Raw genomic sequence first — 18,497 nt, 5'->3', positions numbered from 1 at the left:
ACTCTCTCTCCATCTCCACTCTCTCTCCCTCTCCACTCTCTCCACTCTCTCTACTCGCCCTCTCTCCACTCTCTCTCTCCTCTCTCTCTCTCTCTCTCTCTCTCCAGTGTCTCTCTCTCTACTCTCATTCTACTCTCTCTCTCTCCCCTCTCTCCCTCCACTCTCCCCTCTCTCCCTCTACTCTCTCTCCACTCTCTCTCTCCACTCTCTCTCTCCACTCTCTCTCCACTCTTTCTCCACTCTTTCTCCACTCTCTCCACTCTCTACTCTCTCTCCCTCTCCACTCTCTCTCCCTCTCCACTTTTTTTTTTTTTTTTTTTTGAAAACCTTTATTGTGCAGTGGTAAAAGTACAAATACGGGCCTACAACCATAAGGCCGGCCACAAAAACTGTTGAAGCACTGGCGCAGGCATTACGGCGACACAATAGCACATGAGGATCATAGACAAAAAATTGAGAGTTACACTGTAAAACGACGTGGTATCGTGTCTCAGGAGCAGTGAAGGTTAATTTTTAAAGGTTTTTTGTTGCAACCATTTAAGTCCGATTGTCCTGTTTTAATGCAAAATCAAAACTAAGGTTAGAGAAATAGGGTCCGTGTAGGTGTGAGCGTAACAATAGCGGTACTTCCACCATACAGTTCAACAACCCAAGAGTCAAGTTCTCGCAGGCGGCCTGGGGGCTCAAAATGTGAACATCAGGGGCAATAGGACTCGCAGCCTAACAGACGTTCACCTCCACCCGCCCGCTCTCAATCCCAACACAGACCCAAGATGGAGTAAAGAGAAAATAAAAAAAGAAGAAAAAAAAAGGCACCATAGAAACCGAAACTAGAAAACCAAAAACCCCTCCCCCAACCCCCCACCCTACACGCATGCAGAGGCTACGGCCTACCCCCCCCCCCCCAGCAGTGTGTCTGTCGCCCAATAAACCCGAAATTTAGTAAAAGAAGAAGAGAAGAAGGAAAAAAAAGGAGTGCAATAATACCTGAGATATAGGGAGTAAGAGAAGAAAATCCTAATCTAAACTCCCATAAGAAACCTAAACCCGGAGGAGGGCCAGGAACACCTAAACCCGGACTCCCAGCCCGCACCTAATCTACGCCCCATCAACTATAACCCACAAAGAACAAGTCAATTGCAGCCGTAGGTGAGGAATGATATCACTACTATAGCCTCTCAGTGCATCCAAAGAGTGATACAGTCCAGGTCCTAACCAGCAGAACAAGTAAAACATAGTGGAGACGTCTCCATCAGCACTTACCCCCGGACTGCCTGTCCACATGAATCCCCACCCCATGGACATGAATCAGCAACTGTGCCAATCAGTTACAACCTTATGTGGGGAAAAAACATTACACAGAGCGTATTAAGAAATTCCAAGATAATAGTCCAGTCCGGGTCTCCGCCAGCCAAGCAAACACAATCAGCGCAAAGAATGCCGTCAACCCTGGCCTGAGCGTTGAAAACCTTCCAAACATGGCCACCGCTGAAAGCAAGCCGAAAGCAGAACAAAGAACCAAGATGGCCGTCCCCGATGAAGAAGAAGCATAAGAGGATGGAATGGATGCCCCCATCCACCAGTAAGTGCAGTGTCAAAAAGGACGAGCGTATCAACGCTTACAGGAGGAAGCACACTTAGTCGATGAAGAGAAGAGGCTCCGGGGGCAAAAGCAGCAGGGAGGACCAACAACCGGGGAGTCAGCAAGCGATGTAAAGGCAGCGACTGCAGAGGCAGAGTCTCAGGTCTCGGGGTGGGGAGAGACAATGTAACCGAGTCTCCATCGATGGGTAGATCCGAGTCATTGTATCCAGGGATCGCCAGCTTAACTGTATACGCTTGCTGAGACACAGTATCCATTTCAGGAGTATTTGTAGGCGGCAGGGAGCCAGATCGCCTCTGGCGCCCCAGTGCGAATGTCGCCTCGTCAATCTTGTGACCCAGCTGTCGAGCGTTCTGCTGCCATGTAGTCCTTAAGTCCGCAATGGCCCTCAGAATATCACCACAATTCAGGACCCGCTGCAGTCCCGTACCAAACGAGTCTTGGGTCGACATCGCCGGTCCGTCATGGTGGGCAAGGGCAGGCGAGACAGGGCGTACCGGGGACAGAGAAGCGCTCTCCTCCCGGTCTTTAGAGACCGGCGCCATCTTCACCACCTCAATAGGATCGCAGTGGAGGGAGAGGGGCGACGTCAGTATCAAGAAGCATCAGGCTGGGGCGCCGGTTAAAGCACGGCTCACTGTTCAGAGCGGCGCGCAATGAGCGCCCTTTCGCCGTCGGACCATTAGGCTGCTCTCAGGCAGAGAAGGCACCGCAAGATGGAGTCGACTCAGCCCATCAGCCACACAACAAAGAAAGGCGAAGGGGGAAGGGATCCCGTCCCGCCAGTACACATCGCCACCAAGCAGGGAGTCTCACCGGATCGGGGAAGGGCCACACCGTCTCCCTCTGTAGGCAGCAGCGCTACCTCGAACATCGGCGCCTCCACAAGCCGTCCTACCGACACCGGTATAGCAGGTTCAGCAGCGGCGATCGGAGCAGGGTCCAGGGGCAGCAACGGCAGCCGGCTTGCGCAGCGAGTTCTCCGTCCAAACAGCCAGTAGAGACCTCGGGAGAGCGCGGTTGCAAGCAGCGCGTTTAATCCATCGTGTCACCGCAACATATTTTCAGGATTAATAGCAGGATGCCGGTGCGGGAGTGAGAGGCTCGCGGAGCCGGGAGCCTACACGTCCGTCCTGTCGGCCATCTTGAGGGCTGAATTACCCCTCTCCACTTTCTCTCCCTCCCCACTTTCTCTCCCTCCCCACTCTTTCCACTCTCTCTCCCTCTCTCCTCTCTCTCTCCGCTGTCTCTCTCCACTGTCTCTCTCCACTGTCTCTTCTCCATGGTCTCTCTCTCCACTGTCTCTCTTTCTACTGTCTCTCTCTCTACTGTCTCTCTCTCCACTGTCTCTCCACTGTCTCTCACTCTCTCTACTCTCTCTCCACTCTCTCTCCACTGTCTCCCTCCACTCTCTCCCTCCACTCTCTCCCTCCACTCTCTCCCCACTCTCTCTCCCTCTCTCCCTTCTCTGGCTCTACTCTCCCCTCTCTCTCTCTCTCTCTCCACTCTCTCTCTCTCCACTCTCTCTCTCTCTCCACTCTCTACCCACTCTCTCTCCACTCTCTCCACTCTCTACCCACTCTCTCTCTCTCCACTCTCTACCCACTCTCTCTCTCCACTCTCTACCCACTTTCTCTCTCTCCACTCTCTCTCTCTCACTCCACTCTATCTCTCACTCCACTCTCTCTCTCACTCCACTCTCTCTCTCTCATTCCACTCTCTCTCCCCTCTCTCTCACAAAGTAGTGTGTGTTGCCATGGGCGTCCGCAGAAATGTTTCCAGGGGGGCACATTTTTAACTTCATCACCATCCCCCTTGCACTCTTCTCCCCCTCCCCCTTGCACCCTTCTCCCCCTTGCACCCTTTACTACTTTGCACCCATCTTCCCTCCGCCTTGCACCCTTTTCCCCTCCGCCTTGCACCCTTCTCCCCTCTCCCTTGCACCCTTCTCCCCACCCCCTTGCACCCTTCTCCCCTCTGCCTTGCACCCTTCTCCCCTCTGCCTTGCACACTTCTCCCCTCTGCCTTGCACCCTTCTCCCCTCCGCCTTGCACCCTTCTCCTCTCTGCCTTGCACCCTTCTTCCCTCTGCCTTGCACCTTTATCCCCTCTGCCTTGCACCTTTATCCCCTCTGCCTTGCACCTTTCTCCCCTCTGCCTTGCACCCTTCTCCCCTCTGCCTTGCACCCTTCTCCCCTCCGCCTTGCACCCTTCTCCTCTCTGCCTTGCACCCTTCTCCCCTCTGCCTTACACCTTTCTCCCCTCTGCCTTGCACCCTTCTCCCTTCTGCCTTGCACCCTTCTCCCCTCTGCCTTGCACCCTTCTCCCCTCTGCCTTGCACCCTTCTCCCCTCCCCGTTGCACCCTTCTCCCCTCTGCCTTGAACCCTTCTCCTCTCTACCTTGCACCCATCTCCTCCCTGCCTTGCACCCTTCTCCATTCCACCTTGCACCCTTCTCTACCTTGCACCCATCTCCTCTCTGCCTTGCACCCTTCTCCTCTCTACCTCGCACCCTTCTCCCCTCTGCCTTGCACCCTTCTCCCCTCCCCGGTGCACCCTTCTCCCCTCTGCCTTGAACCCTTCTCCTCTCTACCTTGAGCCCATCTTCTCTCTGCCTTGCACCCTTCTCCCTTCCGCCTTGCACCCTTCTCTACCTTGCACCCATCTCCTCTCTGCCTTGCACTCTTCTCCTCTCTACCTTGCACCCTTCTCCCCTATGCCTTGCACCCTTCTGCCCCCCCCCCCCCTTCCCCCCTTGCGGACGCCCACATGGTGCCTTCTAACAAGAGTGCTTACCTGAGGGCACCATTTTGCTGCCTCATCCCTTCTCATATGAGCTTTACCCTGGAGAATGCGCTCTCTGGGGGCTCCCACTCCCACCCTTGTCAGGATCCTGAGCAGTGCTCTTTGCTGTCTCCTGCTTTCTGGAGCCCCCACCCCACCCCAGGGTCCCAGCAGAGCTCTGTGCTGCCTCCTGCTCTCTGGGGCCCCACCCCTACCCTTGTCAGGGTCCCAGCAGTGCTCTGTGCTGCCTCCTGCTCTCTGGGGCCCCACCCCCACCCGTGTCTGGGTCCCAGCAGTGCTCTGTGCAGCCTCCTGCTCTCTGGGGCCCCACCCCCACCCTTGTCAGGGTCCCAGCAGTGTTCTGTGCTGTCTCCTGCTCTCTGGGGCCCCACCTCCACCCTTGTCAGGATCCCAGCAGTGCTCTGTGCTGCCTCCTGCTCTCTGGGGTGTAATGTTGTTGGAATGCAGTCTAGTAGCTGGGTGTGGGCGGAGCTAGGGGGCGAGAGGAATGGGAGGAGTGGACACAGGAAGAGGGCAGTTAGAGTAGGGACAGGGCATGAGCAAGATGTATTAAATAAAGCTCTTAGATGTAAGAACCTGTGTCTGTGATTCTTTGTAGCAGGATGCTACAACTGGCGACGAGGGTGGGATGGGCATGAACCTAGCCCACAAAACCCCACAAGAGAGCCCTGTCCCAGGCCGCCTTGAGGAGAAGAAAACGCTGCCCAAAGAAAACGAAGCTGCTGCCCGAGACAAGAAGCCAGCAGCAGGTGACCCTATCCCTCAACAGTCGAGAGGGAACCAAGAGGGAGCCGAAGCACCGAGCGCTGACTCGCTCGCAGAAGAGACGCTGTTCGAGCCGAAACGCGACTCACGCGTGAAGCGTGCAAGAAGTGGGAGCGCTGCACCAGCAGAAGTCGGGAGCCCACTCCGACTCTGCCAAGCCCCAAAAGTGAAGGAAGAGTGCCTCAGCGTGGAGAACATCGCCCCCACGAAAGTCTGTTGCCCCCACGAAGGTGCGCTGCTGAGCGCGTTGCAGTTTGAGCCCGGGGTGGTCCGATGTCGGAAAACCTCACCCCCGATGCGTGAGCTTTGGCAGGGTGCCGATGAAGGAGCGCGGGACCTTGGAAAAGTAAGGCGGGAGCCCACCCCAACCTCACCTGGTAGCTGCCACGGCCAAAGAAGAGTGAATCCTGATGTGTGCTGCCCCTGGGGTCGCCGGCCGGTGAGTCCAGAGTCAGCTGGCAGTGCATGAATCAGGAGAGAAAGCCTCGTGTGTGACTGCAGTGACGGCGGCCATCTTTAAGTCAGGCGCTCGTCAAGACAGACCACTTGATTGTCATAGAGCGGCCATTTTGAAGTCAGTCAAGAAGAGATAGGCAAGCATTGGTTGAAGCAAACAAACAAGCCTTGGCAAGAGTAAATAAACAAGCACTGGCGAAGAGCATACAAGCATTGGTACATGCAAAGAAACGAGCATTGATACCTGCAAATAGACAAACATTGATACATGCAAATCAACAAGCATTGGACAAACAGAAATAAGTATTGGCGAAGAGTAAACGAGCATTGGTACATGCAAAGAAACAAGCATTGATCCATGCAAAGAGACACAAGCATTGATACATGCAAATCAACAAGCATTGGCCAAACCTTGGCAAAGGAAGAAAACAAGCATTGACACATGCAAATCAACAAACATTGGACAAACGGAAACAAGCACTGGCGATGAGCAAACTAGCATTGGTACATGCAAAGAAACAAGCATTGATACATGCAAAGAGACATGAGCATTGATACGTGCAGATCAACAAGCATTGGATAAATTGTGGCAAGGGAAGAAAATAGGCATTGGTAAGGCAAATAAATAAGCGAGGATAACGGCGCGTGGACAACCATGAACAAGTCTTGGCAACCAAAACAGAATAAGCACATGCAATCACGAGAGTGAATCAACTAACAAGCAAGAGCAACCACAAGAGTGACTTAACAAACAAGCATTGACAAAACAAATGTCAGCACGGGTGGAAACGCGAACAGTGAGAAACGCAAGCGAATGCGCAGTGGCGGATGTAATGAAATAACACGTGTCTATAAAATAAAAGAAGCAACAAGCAAACATAAATAAAGACAATGCATAAATAATTACAACGGAATCAGCAACGAGCACGAGCCAAAGCAAGTGTGAAGTAGCTAATAAACACACACAACAAGCAAGTGAAACCCAACATTGTCGCTAACCATGGATAAATTCAAGGGTACAATGTTGACCAAACATGAGTGAACTGAAGGAAGAACTGACAATCAAGCTCAAGCTAAACCACAAGCAGAGACAACCACATAGTGGAACAAGCAGAAACAACTGAAACCCGAAACGAGCACAACAAACACTAGACTATCTCATCGATAATGTGACTGGAGAATTTGCAACAGTCGAAAGGAAAACCCGAAGAAAAGTGAACAGCACAATGCCCTGCGTCTACGACAGATCAGAACCTCCCTCTCTCGTAGTGGGAGGAGACGTAGCTCAATGTTTGGAAAGGGGCGACCACTCGGTCCCCCCGAACGTATGGCAGAGTACCTCGATCCCCCCGGGAAGCCATTTTGGGCGGGAGGCGCGTCTCGGCTGGTATGCCCGAAGCGGCGTAGCCGGGGCGCGCCCTTTCCCGCCCTAGAGTGGGCTGGCCTAGACACTGACGCGGCTGGCCACGCCCTCGGGGCAGGCAGGGGCGGGTTTACGCCCGCCCTGAAGACGGATAAAAAGGGACGCAAGACCAGAAGACATCCTCTTGTTCCTGTGCTCTGAAGCTGCACCTCCTCGCTGCACGTGAGCTCGAGACGGAACGAAGAGCCAATTTTGACCCACCCACCAGCCCCTGAAGACAGCCAGTTGTTTGTAATAAAATGGATCGATAATTCTATTTCGTTTACAGGTTGTGGTATTATCGTGTTGATATTGAGTGTGTAATAAAGTTGGTCGATTTTATGTATGTTTTGTGATTAAAGATATTCGGTTTTTAGTGTCCATTTATAAGCATGCTTATTTTGGTCATAGTGGCCAATGTATTGTTGGTTTAGTTAGCATTGTCGTATTTATTTTGGTCGGGCGGTAAGGTCATGATCGGTGAGCAGTAATTGGAAGATCCCTATGAGTGGGCGTCACCCAACACGGATGGGAGCGCTCGGGAGAGGTGGCCTTTGGCCCCTCAACGGGGAGGCGGTCCTGTCTAAGGAGAGGCCGCCGGAAGGAAAGGAAAGGCGGTCAAGGCCCCTTCCTGTGTAGGAGGGGTTACAGCCCCCTCCTGGGGAATTTCCCGGGGCCAGTGACGTCTGCGACGGCAGATGTGGTAAGTTGTGTGGAGTTTGGGGGGAGGTCTACGCTACCTTCTAGATACTCACACGAGTCCTCGAACGACCTTTAAGTGGCGTCGAGTTTATTGGGGCCCCCGTCAAGTCAAGGGAAATTGGTAGTTGCACTTGAGGTACGCCTCAGTGCTGTCGCCCCTCCCAAGTGGGGGGGGGTATTTCTGGTTAGGGATCTTGACACCGGTTACGACCTTGCCGTTGGCCCTTAAACGTTAGGATGTACAATTTCAATATTTCAAGAAAATGTTTTGTAGGTTGTTAGTTCGGCTAGGAGAACCTCTGTATTAGAGAATCTGTTAAGGTTAGCCAAACATCGCAATGTGGTAATGAAATTGTACATTAATATGAAACTGTTTAATGTTATAATTTTTTGTTTTAATAAATACGGCCGGGGAGGGTCACTCCCTCCCTCTTCCAAAAACTTCAAGAACTGTTTCCGGTTTCCCTCCTTTGGGGATTGTGTTGAGAGGGGGTGGCGGGTATCTCAGCCATATCACTCCACACATTGAAGTATCGCCCCCAGCGGCGCAGATTGACGATTGGATCAAGGGCCTCAGACGGCACTGGTGGCTGGAAACACTAGACGATTTCTTGAAAGCCAACGGTGAGCAAAGAGAAAGAAAATGTCTGGTGCTACGCCTTCATTTGGTGGGTCCTGGGGGCCGATGCCCAATTAGAACATTTTCCAAAGAAGAGGCGGACATCTATGATAGACTCCAAGAGGAGCTCTGTGCCCATCTCAATGCACAGGCAGATGTGGATCATAATCGCATAGTCTTCAACACAGCACGGCAAGAACCAGGCGAACCATTGCCACAGTTCATCACTCGGTTGCAAAGTCTGGTACAAGGCTGCCATTTCAACACGTTTACAAATGAGGATGCTGTTCGGCTCCGAATAATTGAAGGCTGTGAAAACCCTGAAACAAAGCACAAAATACTGAGAGGGCATTGGTCGCTAAAGGAAATTATCAAGAAAGCCAAAATTGGAATGCACGTCCAAGCAAGAGACAAATCGATGGATGTGCACCTGAGTGCAAAACTTCGAGATACCTGGGAAGAGAGAACTCGGAAATCAAACAAACACAAAAGGAAAGTGAGAGAAGGCAGACCAGTGAAAAGACGACGGGAGAGACACAGTGACAAGGAAAGTGACAAGGAGTACTCAGAGTCAGATCACTCAGCGTCTGACTACTCAGAATCAACCAAAGATTACTCGGAGTCAACCATCCAAATAACAACTCCCAGGAGTTATTCATCCCCAGGAGTCCCTCAAGGAGTCATTCAAAGTATGACACACGCTACTCTGACGAGAAGGGAGCGTCCAGTGGGACAGATTGCACTCCTGGACAAGATGGCATTCTGCACAACAAGTGGGGGAGGAAAACGAATCATAGAAGAAGGGGTCGCAATGGTCAACTCCGGAAATCGACGCCGGAACATCAATCGCCAAGGAGTGAAGATGAGTCTGAGGAAACAGCTGGCCGGAGAACACACCACCATCAGATCAGAGACATTAGAGCACCAAACAATCGGGAAGGAGAGCCAGATCGCACAAGATGGACTGGTCTTCCACAACAACAACAAGCAAGAAAAGATCCCTGCATCCAGGGGCCCCGCGACAACGAAGAAACAGAGCGGAGATGGTTAACCTCAGGCGAGAAGGGCGAAGAGGCAAAAGCTTGGGATCAAGCACAAGGAACGAGCACGGAATCATCAAACAACCTCCCAAATGAGACAACATTGAAGATGTTTCAACAAAGACACACAGAGAAGCATTTCAAAGACAATTCCGAGGTGGAAAGCAACTCGTCACGGACTACCCGGTTCCGAAGACCACCTGTTAAGACATTCTCAAAGGAACACTCACAGAGGGAACTGACGGAGAACCCCTCTGATTCAGAAAGCACGTCAGTCCAATCCTTTGAGTCGGCAGAGTTGTGGTCCCGACAATGACTACGCGCAACATTCTCAAAGGAACATTCTCAGAGGGAAGTGACGGAGAACTCCTCTGATTCAGATAACATTTCGGTCCGATCCTTTGAGTCGACAGAGCCATGGCGCCAAGCACTCGAACACATCAGAGAACCAAGGGACACTCTTCCCGTCAAGAGCGACACGTCTCACACTAACGTCAATGCACACTCGATCACTCCACCAGACAACCTGTCATATCAACCACAGGTGCATAGCGACACAAATACTACACCGTCACCCCGGATAGGGGCAGCGAAGTTGACTCGAAGGTCCTGGTCCTATAAAAGGAAAACTGACATTGTGGCCGTTAGCACCCAAATAAAAACGGACCAATCAGTCGATCTGCAAAGGGAGCCGGACATGTCAGGAGAGGCAAGTCATCATCGGATGAGAACGAAACTCACAAACACCCAGCCGGTTCCAGGGTTTACCTGTTCTAGGCGCAAGCAGGAGTGGGAGAGACAACCTGAGACAGCAAATCAATCTCCAAGCCATACCAAGATGATCTCCACAGTACATACCCCACCGGCTGGCATCCCAGACTCAAAACAGGAAGACAGTGTTGTTCTTGAACTGACAAGGCAAAAGGAAGTAAAAATACATGCAGACACTCGGAAGGGAAACAGAACAACATCCCCTCGGAAAAGAGGCCGAGCATCACGTGAGCAAGAGTCACAGAGGAGGACAGACTGCTGATATCAAATTGAGCTCTCCATAGGCACCTCAGACACTGAAGGTGAGTGGGTCACTCAGAAGGTGAGAAACAAACATCATGAATCTGAACATATGCACATCACACAAGAAGTCGCGCAAGCGCAAAGAGGTACTCTCGTAATAAAAGATGCTCTCGTCGAGGAAGCAGAAGGTCACACAACGCAAACTGAGATACGTCCATATATCTCAAGAGAACAGCCCGTGGACTTGTATGGCTGACCCAGGAACTTTAAATATGTTAGACGCAAAGTTCATTTCGTTAACAAGGGGGGAGATGTAATGTTGTTGGAATGCAGTCTAGTAGCTGGGTGTGGGCAGAGCTAGGGGGCGAGAGGAAGGGGAGGAGTGGACACAGGAAGAGGGCAGTTAGAGTAGGGACAGGGCATGAGCAAGATGTATTAAATAAAGCTCTTAGATGTAAGAACCTGTGTCTGTGATTCTTTGTAGCAGGATGCTACATGGGGCCCCCACCCCACCCTTGTCAGAGTCCCAGCAGTACTCTGTGCTGCCTCCTGCTCTCTGGGGCCCCCACCCCCAACCTCTTTCCGGGCCTGGCACCTCTGATTGAAGAGAAATAAAGTATGTTGATACTTTGTTTCTCTTCAGTCAGAGGGAGGGGGCGAGGGGCTCAAAGCAGGCTGCAGTCAGACAGCCTGCACCTGTTTCAGAGGGTGAGAGGCTTGCTTCAGCGCAAAGCAAGCCTCTCTCACCAAAGAGCTGAGGGGGACCCCGGGGCCGGGCCCCCTTCATGCCCCGCAGGCCCCGCACCATGGGGCCTGCGGGAGCGTTTGTTATGCCCCTGCTCAGTGGCATTCCCAGCACTTAGTGACTTTCTCCTGGCTCTACCTGAGTGAAACCTTATCATAGGGGGAGACTTCAATGCAGTCATAGACAACACTGTAGATAAATACCCAGCAAGGCCTATGACATTGGGAACCTCACGTTGTGAAAGCAATGGGATTAGTGGACATTTGGAGGCATACACACCTTACGACTAGTCAAAACACATATCATTCCACTGTACATAGTAGTCTATCCAGACTAGACTACTTCCTTACACTAGAGGCTCACCTGCGTAATGTAGAAGAGATAGAAATCAAGCCCCGAGGGATTTCGGACCACTCCCCGGTAGTGATGACTTACTCATACCACTGTCTGGCGCGCAAAAGAATGTATCCCATTTACCCCGGTTACCTCCGTGTGCCAGGCATAAAAAAAGAACTTCGTAAAGTTACAAAATACTACTTTGCAGAAAACACCACATCGGTAGAGTCACATGCGATAGTATGGGAAGCATACAAAACTGTCCTTCGTGGACAGGCAATAGCATTGATCACAGGGCATAAGCGGGCGAAACAGAAGGAATTGGGGGATTTGGAACTAGCATTACAAGCGGCTGACACTGAATATTCAACTGACCCCACATCAGATAAGGCACACACTCTACTCCTCAGGAGGCAGCAACATAAAGAATACTTACAAGAGAGGACAGCGGCTAACCCGATAGCTACCAAGCATAAACTATATGATATAGTTGATAAAGCAGGTAAAATTCTGGCCTGGCTGGATAAACGGGAGGGTACTGCGAGGGGAATACGTCATATACGTCAAAAAGGGGGACAAATTACTACAGACCCGGAGTTCATTGTGAATGCGCTAGCAGATCATTTCCGCGTGGTATATACACCAACCTCAGTTGTGACGGAGACAGGGGTTGAAGAATTCCTACGAATGGTTGACATGCCAACACTAGCGCAAGAAGCCTCCTTGGAACTAAAAGCAGCATTAACGATCAAGGAATTGCAGTTAGCCATTAGGTCACTACAGTCCGGCAAAGCCCTGTGTCAGAACCGTAAAGGATACACTGGTTCGGCCCCCTCAGGAACAGAAGCTCTTTCCTCAGTCCCCCTCAAGCCAAGACCAGAAACCGCTTTGATAATACAGTCTCTAGTCCTAACCCGCAAGGGAAAGGGGAAGTGGACAGACAAAACAAGAGAGACTTCTTCCTCGACTGGTCTGCCTCGGGAGTCTTCTGGATGGACTCGCTGCAAAGGAAAAGACAATTCTTTAACCCTCTCTACTTAACATTTTATGTTACTCTGCTCTATATTATCTCTCTGAATTCTAAGCCTTACCCAAGCAGACTAGGAAGATAGCCACTCTCCTTATTGTAATGTCTGAAGTGTTACTACCGGTTCACTGGAAGAACACTCAAAGGTCATTGGAAATTTCTTGACTAGATAGGTTGCTTCGAAAAAACCTCTGAACTGTGATACTCAAAGTCTTGAACTCAGAACTGTGAAATCTCTCACACACTGGAATTCTCCTGAAAATTCCTTGCTGATAAGTCTTTTCAAAAACAGAGTCTTTACTATCCTGGCATACTCTGAAGCTTCAAAGTTTTTATCAAAAGTTTCTCTTCAAAAAGTCTCTGATAGGCTCTAGACGCAACACGCTCTTCAGCCTTCTTGCTAGAATGAGTCCTTAGCGTCTTTAGTTCATTGCCTTGAGACTTCTCTTGAATAACCCAAAATTACTACTCTTACTTGAAAGTCTTTGAGGGAACTTCTCTTGACTGAAGTCTTCCCAAAACTCCGACTCCTCCTCACGGCTACTTCTCTTGACTCCGACGTCGTGATGCTTCCTGGTCACGAGATTACTGAGGGGAAAAATGCGAATTAGGAAATGCCATTTTCATTCTGAGAAAACGTAACTTAGTTACTTTCCTTGAGGTTTTAGTTCGGAAGCCTTGTCTGACTAAACTCTGGTCGAAAGGAGAATTTTCTCTGAAGAGAGCGTGAGGAAACACTCTTCTCCGGTAAATTCTTCAGTTGAAGTGCGCAGCACGAATTGCGCGCGTGCGCGAAATACAGACGCTCTAGGAGCAACTGCAAGGTTAACCGCCGGGCGGAAAACGGAATTACTTCCGCATTTCCAAGATGGCGGATCCCCACAACGCTGCCACTAGAAATCGCAGTGAAGTCTTCCAGTAAGGGTTTCTTAGCTTGTACCTTCTTCTTGATCTACCCTTCTGGTGAGGAGATGGCGGATCCTGACAGTACCTCCCACCAAGGATGCTCTCCCCAATCTGGGTTTGGAAGGATGAAGCTTATGGAAATCTCTGAGCAATTTTGGAGCATGTATGTTTTCACTAGGCTCCCAAGATCTTTCCTCTGGACCAAAGTTTTTCCAGTCAACCAAATAGTATAGTGTGCCTTTTCTGAACCTTGAGTCTAAAATGTTATGTACCTCAAACTCTTCCTAACCATCTATCTGAACTGGCTTAGGAGTCAAACCTACTCTCAAGTGCGCTGGACTTTTCTTAATCAAATAAACATGAAAAGTGGGATGAATTTTCAGAGATGAGGGTAAATGTAGCCTAACCGTTACAGGACCTAACATTTTCTCAACTGTGAAGGGCCCTAAAAATCAAGGTTGGAATTTCCGATTAGTTTTTAATTTCAGATTTTTTGTGGACAGCCACACCTTTTCTCCAGGACAAAAAACTGGGTCTTCTCTCCTCTTTTTGTCAGCATGTTTTTTATACGATTCCTTGGCTCTGGACAGATTTTCTTTAACTTGAGCAAGGGATCTCTGAACTCTTGAAACTATGTCATTCACTGCAGGGACTGAACTCTCTTCTTTTTCCACAATTAGGGTAGGGTGTCTACCATAATTTACATAGAAAGGCGAATAACCAGTGGAAGAGTGAACCGAGTTATTATAAGCAAACTCTGCAGCCCACACCATCTCAGACCATTCCATCTTTTGATCCAATAGGTATAGCCGAAGGTACTGCTCAAGTTCCTGATTCACTCTCTCAGTCTGGCCATCCGTTTCTGGATGGTAGCTTGTGGAGAACCGAGTGTCTATTCCTAGCCTGTGGGTGAAAGCCTTCCAAAAATGCGAAACAAACTGAGTTCCCCTGTCCGAAACCAGAATCTTGGGAATCCCATGCAATCGCACGACATGCTGGGAAAAAAGCTGTGCCAAGGTGGGTGCATCAGGAACCTTTTTTAAAGGGATGAAGTGTGCCATTTTAGAGAATACATCAACAAACACTAAAACTGTAGTGAAACCTAGGCTAGGAGGTAGCTCCACTATCAAATCCATTGACACCGTGTGCCAGGGATAAGGCGGCACCGGTAAAGGTCTTAACTTCCCTTGAGGTGATCTCCTATCAGCTTTTCCTCGCAAACACCTCTCACAAGAAGTTACATATTGCCGAATCTGCGGTCTCATGTCTGGCCACCAAAAGTTCCTTTCCACCAACTCTGTGGTCTTGAGAATTCCTTTATGCCCTGCCAATAAATGATCATGACAAGATTCCAATGCCTTTTCTTGGAGCTCTGATGTCGGCAGGAACAAACGTTGATCTTGATATGGCAACCCATTCTTAATTTCTCGACCTTTCTCCTTCTGAGACCAATCTTTCATTTCTTGAAGGGACATACTTTTCTGCACCTTGTCACCCAGATCAATCGCCGTAGTCACCATGACGATTTTTTCCTTCGGAATGATGCTCTGTTCCTCTCTTTCTGTTTTCTCTGAAGTGGTCGAATCAATTCTTGACAATGCATCTGCTTTGGCATTGCTCTTCCCGGGACGGAAGGTAATAACGAAGTCAAAGTCCGCAAAAAACAATGACCACCGCAATTGCCTCGCAGTTAAGGTACGCGCAGACTTGAGGAACCGCAAATTCCTGTGGTCCGTAAAGACTGTCACCTTATGCCTCGCTCCCATTAAGTAGTGGCGCCATTCCACAAAGGCACTCTTCACGGCCAAAAGCTCCTTGTCAGCAATAGAATAATTACACTCAGGAGGACTTAGCTTTCTAGAGTAATACGCCACAGGATGAAGCTGACCGGAAACGGATGTCGCTGAGACAAAATTCCTCCAATGGCTACATCAGAAGCGTCAGCTTCTACATAGAAAGGGTCTTCAGTTCGTGGATGTAACAATATTGGGGCTCGAGTGAAAGAATTCTTCAGAAATTGAAAAGCCTCCTCAGCATCTTCTTTCCATTCAAACTTGATTCCCTTCTTAAGAAGTCGAGTAATGGGGGTTACCTTCTGAGAAAAATCGGAAATGAACCTTCTGTAGAAGTTCGAAAACCCCAAAAAACTCTGAACTTCTTTTACAGATCTGGGAGAGGGCCAATCCTGGACCGCTTTAATTTTTGTGACATCCATACTCACTCCTTCAGGGGATAGCACAAAACCCAGAAACTCAACTCTGGTAACATGGAAGGCGCACTTTTCCAACTTGACATAGAGATGATTCTCCAGTAACTTACTCAAAATTGCCCTCACATGAGGAATATGTTCTTCCAGGCTGCTGGAGAAAATTAAAATATCATCGATGTAAACCACAGCCACTCGATCCAAAAACTCTCCCAACACGTCGTTCACAAAATGTTGGAAGGCTGCCGGAGCATTACAAAGGCCATATGGCATCACCTGATATTCAAATAGCCCATAACGTGTTCGAAACGCAGTTTTCCACTCATCTCCAGAGGCTACTCTGATTAGATGATATGCCCCCCTAAGGTCCAGCTTTGTATAGACCTTAGCATTCTTTTTTATTTTTATTTTTTTTATTTATTTTTAAAAAAAATTGAAAACCTTTATTGTGCAATAGCAGAAAAACAAATACGGGCCCACAACCATCCGGCCGGCCACGACACCATTTGAAGCACTTTTGCAAGCAATGTGGCAACTCAGTAGCACCTCAATACAAAATGACAATCAATCAGGGTTACACTGGATACCACCGTGCTACTGAGAAACAGGAGAAATGAAGGTTAATTTAAAAAAAAATTTTTTAAGTATTTTAAAAAAATATATAGATCAAGAAGAGCAGAGTCCATACAATCCACCTACGACATGAGTGGGCAACGTTGTCAGATGAAGACCAACAAACAAAGAAAAAAAAACCCCCAATCAGCATAGCGGCATAAGGATATACCTGACAGGATTATCAATCAACCATTATGTTTCATGTCGGTCGCCACCCACCTCGTACCGAACCAACCCACGGACCCAAAGACAGAAATAAGAGGAGAAAAGAGTTTAAGAAAGAAGAGAAAAATTAAGGCCCATAGAAACTGAAACGGACAAAAAATAAAATCCCCCCCTACCCCCCACCCTACACGCATGCAGAGGCTACGACCTACCCCCCCCCCCCCCAGCAGTGTGCCTGTCGCCCAAAAAGGAACCCGAAATATAGAAACAGAAGAAAAGGAAGAAAAGAAAAAGAAACCGTATAAAACCGGAGGAGGGCCAAATCTAAGTACTCCCGGTCTCCCCAGCCATACATTTAAGCTCCACCCCATATGCAAGAGTCAACAACAGAAAGCATCAGTTACAGCATTGAATGGGGAGAGTCATCACATATCACAGCCATATGTGCCATAGAAACGTTCCTAACCGAGTCTCCGCCGGCCAATCAGGCACAAATCGTGAAGAGAAATCCCCTAGCCCTGGCCCGTTCGTAGAAGTTCCCCTAAACATGGCCCCCGAGGAGGGCCCGCCCCAAACAGAACAAAGGAACAAAATGGCCACACTCGGCAGAGAAGAGGCGCGTGAAAACAAAATGGACGTCGCCAGTCACAAATAGTTCCATAGTCCCAAAAGATGAGCGCCTCCAGGTTCGCCCGATGATATGCGTTCCACTGTAGGGAGAGCAAAGCTTGCGAGGCGGAGACAACAAAGGGGGCCAGTAGCTGCAATATCGGCGTTTGAGACAATAGTAGCGATACCATGGGTGAAGGCTCAGTCCTCGGCGGAGAGAGAAACACTGTAGCGCCGCTGAAGCTGGCAGACGAAAGTCCGCAAGTACTAACACAGCCGGAGATAGTCCGCTCCTCTCTGCACTCGTGTGGCAACATAATAGCCCCTTCAGAAAACAGCAAAGGCAGATCAGCGCAGCGTTGGGAGCAGGCTAGTGGCGCACGTCTCAGTGTGAGTGCGACATCGTCAAGCTTATCACCCAGCACTCGGGAGCCCTCTCGCCATTCAGATCGTAAATCAGCAAGAGCGGCAAGAACAGATCCATAGGTTAGCACAGGCTGCAGTTCCAACAACTCTTCGTCACGGGATGAGACGCGCAATCCAGCACACAGCTCAAATCTAGGCAGGGTGGCACAGTCTTGATGCGAGATAACATTCGCCTTCCCAGCCAAAGAGCCAGCCGCCATTGCCACCCCGTCGGGTGAATCACGATAAGGTGGGGGCGAAATCGGCACTGAAAGGCTGCAGTCCAAGCTGCTGGTTTTGTCATGACACACTACTAATGAGCGACCCACAGCGAAAGTCATCCTCTCCTCGGCTCAAGGCGGGGGGCAAACTCGGGGGTGATCCGCGATCGCCAGGCAAGCGCTAGAATGGGGTCAGCACAGCACACCTCCAGCGTTCCACAAAGGAGAAAGAGTCACAGTGAGCTCCCACCTCGCAGATGTGAACAGTTCGCATAAGGGTCTGTCTGCTTCCCCTTGCGGCAGGCAGTGTGTCTCAAAATACCAGCTCTGCCCCGGCTCGACTGTCCGATGTCGTTCCAACAGCATCCGGCAGCGTATGATAACACAGGTCCCGGCTCCAGGGCTACGGAGGCCGCCAGACAATCCCGTCGATATCTCCAGCTACCAGGCAGGCAGGGACCTCGGAGGAACGCGAGCAGCGACAGCGCGCTTTCACCGTCGTCCCGCTGCAGCGCAGTCACAGGATGGGGGTCAGGATGTCGGTGCGGGATGCAAAGGGTTGCGGAGCCGGGAGCCTACGCGTCCGTTTCAATCGCCATCTTGGCTCCTACCCCCGACCTTAGCATTCTTGACCTGATCCAACAGTACTGAGATTAGTGGTAGCGGGTACCTATTTTTTACAGTCACCTGATTTAATGCTCTGTAGTCAATACAGGCTCGCAGATCTCCATCACGCTTTGGGATAAAAAAAAGAGGCGAGGAGACTGGAGACTGCGAAGGACGAATAAATCCATTGGCCAAGTATTTGTCTAAGTACTCTTTCAAAAATCGATTCTCAGTCTCTGTGAGAGCATAAA

This window comes from Lissotriton vulgaris, chromosome 2_1, assembly GCF_964263255.1.
Source record: "Lissotriton vulgaris chromosome 2_1, aLisVul1.2, whole genome shotgun sequence".
Lineage (NCBI taxonomy): Eukaryota > Metazoa > Chordata > Amphibia > Caudata > Salamandridae > Lissotriton > Lissotriton vulgaris.
The sequence above is the reverse complement of the archived record's forward strand: the minus strand, read 5'-3'. Positions refer to the sequence as shown.